Raw genomic sequence first — 5,333 nt, 5'->3', positions numbered from 1 at the left:
CACAGTAAGTATGTGTTTGTGTCTGACAATCTGCTATGTCTTCATTGTGGAAAGAATGGACATTTAATGGGAGAGTGTGCTAGCTGGAGTAATTCCTATGAAAGACTCTCTAATTATGCTGAAAGGCAAAATTTATCAGAAGAGAGACCTGGTCCTCCAAAGCATGTTTCAACTCACAGATTTTCAAAGAAAAAATCTGTTACTGCTCCAATGTCCTTTGTTAAAAAGCTTCAAAATCTACTCTATTGGACTAAATACAATCTAATCACTCCTTTGTCTGCCTTGTGGGAACTCAAATTGAAATGGGTTCCCAAGCTAAACAAGTGATTATTGATGCAGGTGAGTGAGAGGAGCAGCAGTCAGTGCTGGTATATGGACAGTGGATGCTCTAAACATATGACTGGTGATGTAAAAAACTTCCTCTCACTTAAGACACTTCAAGGAGGAGGTGTCTCTTTTGGTGACGGAAAGAAGGGGTACATTTTGGGAGTTGGCAAAGTTGGAAGATCTCTTGAAGATTCAATTGACAATGTGTATCATGTGGATGGATTGAAGTACAGCTTGTTGAGTGTGTCTCAAATCTGTGACAAAGGAAATGAAGTCAAGTTTACTTCTGAGAAGTGCACTGTGGTGAGTCTAACTACAAACAAGGTAATTCTCACTGCACACAGAAGTAAAAATATGTATGTGGCCAACTTAGAAACGTCTCATGGAGATGACCTAACATGTCTTAGTGCTCAGAATGAGAATGCTGATCTTTGGCATCGTAGGCTGGGGCATGTAAGCTCATCTTTATTGAACAAACTAATTTCTAAGGACCTGGTCCGAGGTCTGCCAAAGCTGAAGTTTGCTGAAAATAAAATCTGTGAAGCTTGTGTTAAAGGAAAACAAATCAGATCATCCTTTAAGCCCAAGAAGCAAGTAACATCATCAAGAACACTAGATTTGCTTCATATGGACTTGTGTGGACCCTTGAAGGTTCAAAGCAAAAATGGGAAAAAGTACATTTTGGTGATTGTTAATGATTACTCGAGATACACTTGGACAAGATTCTTGAAATCAAAGGCAGACACAGCTGAAGAGTAGGTGGTGTTTTTCAAAATGATTCAAACCAAATTGAATCAAGTCATTTGCAGCATTCGATCTGATCATGGTACTGAGGTTGACAACTCAAAACTGGATCAATTATGCATGGAGAATGGTACGAGTCATAATTTTTCTGCTCCAAGAACTCCTCAAGAAAATGGAGTAGTGGAAAGGAAAAACAGAACCTTGGTGAACATTGCCAGAACTATGATTATTGAATCAAATCTTCCTTAAAATTTCTGGGCTGAAGCTGTTAACACAGCATGTCATGTTACCAACAGGTGTTTGATAAGAGCTGTTTTGAATAAGACCCCCTATGAGCTGCTCAACAACAAAAAGCGTATGCTGAGCTATCTAAGAGCATTTGGATGCAGGTGTTTTGTGCTGAATAATGGAAAGGATGATCTGGGCAAATTTGATCCTAGGAGTGATGAAGGAGTGTTTGTTGGATATTCTTCATCCAGCAAGGCTTACAGAATATTCAACAAACGAACTCAATGCATTGAAGAAAGCATTCATGTTGTATTTGATGAAGATGGAAGCTTGAAGAAAAATGGATCAAATGATGAAGAAGATGTGATGAAACTGTTCAATTCGAAGAAAATTGAAGGGAGTGAAGCTGATGAAGAACAACAACTGAAAAATGACTGTGATGATCAGAATCATAGTTTACCTGAAGAGGCTGATGAGGTTGAAAAGGGCGATGAGGTACCTGGTACTTCTCAGAATTCCAGCCAGAGTACATCAAACTCCCCAGAAAATAATATCTCTCTTGAAGAAGAAGAACGTGCTGATCAACTCAACCAGTGTGCTCCAAGATCAGGATGGAAGCATAGTTCATCACATCCTCTTGATAATCTTATTTCCCCTTTGAATTCTGGAATTCATACTAGATCAAAAACAAGAAATCTAGTTGCATTCTCAGCATTCATATCATCTATTGAGCCCAAGAATGTGAAAGAAGCATTGGGTGATGCAGATTGGATCAACTCTATGCAAGAAGAACTTCATCAGTTTGAAAGAAGCAAGGTATGGTACCTGGTTCCTCGACCTGAAGGAAGAACAGTAATAGGAACTAGATGGTTTTTAGAAACAAGCTTGATGAAAATGGAGTGATTACTAGAAATAAATCCAGGTTGGTGGTACAAGGATACAATCAAGAAGAGGGAATAGACTATGATGAGACCTTTGCACCTGTTGCCAGAATGGAGGCTATTAGAATTTTAATAGCTTTTGTTGCATTCATGGGGTTCAAGCTGTATCAAATGGATGTGAAGAGTGCATTTCTGAACGGAGATCTCAAGGAGGAGGTATTTGTCAAACAACCTCCTGGTTTTGAAGATGCAGAGCTACCAGATCATGTGTTCAGATTGAATAAGGCACTGTATGGTCTGAAGCAGGCTCCAAGAGCATTGTATGAAAGGCTGTCAAAGTTTCTGGTGAAGAATGGTTTTAAAAGAGGCAAGATATACAATACTTTGTTCTTATTAAAAAGAGAACAAGAATTGCTTATCATTCAAGTTTATGTGGATGACATAATTTTTGGAGCTACTTCAGAACATTTGTGTGAAGAATTCTCATCATTAATGGGAAAGGAATTTGAAATGAGCATGATGGGTGAATTGACATTCTTCCTGGGTCTGCAAATCAAGCAATCATCAAATGGGATTTCAATTTGTCAGGAGAAGTACATTAAGGAGCTGCTGAAGAAATTCAATATGTTTGATTCTAAACCTATTGATACTCCTATGGGAACAAATTCCAAGCTGGTAGTAGAGGAATCTGATCCTCTTGTGAATCAAACAATGTACAGGGGAATCATTGGATCCTTGTTATATCTGACTGCTAGCAGGCCTGATATTGTGTATAGTGTTGGAATGTGTGCCAGGTTTCAAGCATGTCCTCGTGATTCACACTTGAAGGCTGCAAAACGTATTCTCAGATACTTGAAGAAAACAGGGGACCTGGTTCTCTTCTATCCAGCAGGTGACACTTTTGATCTGGTTGGTTTTGCAGATGTTGATTTTGCTGGTTATCAAGTTGACAGGAAGAGTACCTCTGGAGTGGCTAATTTCCTTGGATCATCACTTATCTCTTGGGGTACCAAGAAGTAGAACTCTGTGGCTCTTTCAACTACTGAAGATGAATATGTAGCTGCTGCAGCCTGCTGTTCTCAGTTGCTGTGGATCAGGCAACACTTGAAAGATTTTGGGATTCATATCAAAGCAATTCCTCTTATGTGTGACAATACTAGTGTTGTTAGTATGGGAAAGAATCCAGTCCATCATAAGAGAACAAAGCATATTGATGTTAGACATCACTTTTTGAGAGATAATGTTGAGAAGGGAAATATTGTGCTCACATATTGTCCAACGGAGGAGCAAATTGCAGACATCTTCACCAAGGCTCTCAGCAAGGATCAATTTGAGAGAAATCGGTTGAAGTTGGGATTTGATACGCTCAAACTTACTTCTCAAATAAGAAGTAAAGCGGTCGTGTCAAGTAAATAACCCAACTAGTGAGGTTGGGATCGTTCCCACGAGGAAAATAGTCTAGACTTAACTTCAACCTGTTATTACTATTGTTTGGTCAATGACTTCCTTGGAAAGTAACAACATAAAAATGGGGGTTTCTATCTCTAAATAAGTGAAAATAAATAACAAACTTGAAAGAGACACTTAACAGCTTTGAATGTTGGGTTTTAATCAATTAATCAAAGTAACTAGGGTTTACGTGTTCCCCACAGGTTCATAACTTGATAATTCTAACTATAACAATTCTTTCCTAGTATCTTGCATGCAAAGTGATAAGTTATGTATTTCTAAATCCTTGGTCCGGCATCTAGAAAATCTCACTCCGCACCTTGGTCCGGCTACTTGTGTTGCTTTCCTAACCCTTATCTTTACCTCATATTAAGCATCGTATTCGATATTTGACTAAGTTATTACCTCGTACCAATCAATACTAGCCTATTAGATATTATACACTAAATCTATGTTAATAATTCTTTTTCCTATTATCTACCTCCTTGGTCCAGCAAGTAACATTAAGGCGAGTTCTAACGTTGGCCATCCGTTAAAAAGACTTCTAAGCGAAAGAATTATTAATACATGCAAGACACTATTCTAGAATTGTTATTTTAGTTAAGGTTTATCTCATTATTTGCCTATGGTTCCCACAACCCTAGTTATGGAGTTTAGTTACTCATAGCCATAAGCACAATATTCAAATATATTAAATACGAATTCATGTACTTACGTCAATGAGAAAGAATAAAATCCAAAGTTTGCTTGATTAATCTCCAAAAATCACAAATAAGGAATTTTACAATCTAAGAGTCTAACAATACGGAGTCTAACTATCTGGTGTCTAACCTCAAAAACGAGGTTTTTCGAACTATTTATAAAAAAACAAAAACCTAATTAAACAAGGATTCTAATTGCTGGAAATCTGCCAAAACGCGGTTGGGGCGACGGACCTTGCGACGGACCGTCGTGGTCACGACGGACCGTCATGGACTCCGTCGTCCCATACTTGTGCAATTTCTTCTGCTGCTCTCTTCACTACCCTCGACGGCAAGTATGACGGACCGTCATAGTCACAACGGTCCGTCGAGGGGCTTCGTTCCAAAACACTTCAACTCTTGGAATCTGGGTACTGGGATTACTTCTCTGAACTTCATGACGAACCTGCAGGACGGACCGTCATAGACACGACGGACCGTCACAAGCTGCGTAACCCCACACTTGGTCAGACTTCCCCATCTTCCTTCAGCAGCTGCACTACGCTTCCACCTACGGACCGTCACAGGCACGACGGACCGTCATAAGCTCCGTAGGTGGTCTCTTCTGCATTTTTTCGCTCAAAATCTCCGCATTCAGCTTTGGACAGATTTCCTGCAAAACAAAGAGAAACTTATATCAAAATTAGCACAAAAAGGCTTTCGGACACACTAAACTTAAGGAAAAAGTATTAATTATACCGTGAAACCACGGTATATCAACACCCTCAACTTAAATTCGTTGTTTGTCCTCAAGCGACGCACTATGACTCACTACACAATCTTTGTACAATAGTATCCATGTTTTATCCTTTGCAATCATTTGGCTATCAATCCCGATTAATCTCATCAAATCTATGCATGTTATCACTATTAGGCCTGAATTTTGTGGGATCAGAACATGACACACACTCACCCTGCACTAACGCCTATCCTCTTCAATTTCTCACCGAGGTGCTAACAATTC

This window comes from Solanum pennellii, chromosome 10 (genome assembly GCF_001406875.1).
Source record: "Solanum pennellii chromosome 10, SPENNV200".
Taxonomy (NCBI): Eukaryota; Viridiplantae; Streptophyta; class Magnoliopsida; order Solanales; family Solanaceae; genus Solanum; species Solanum pennellii.
This window is presented reverse-complemented; position numbering follows the sequence as displayed.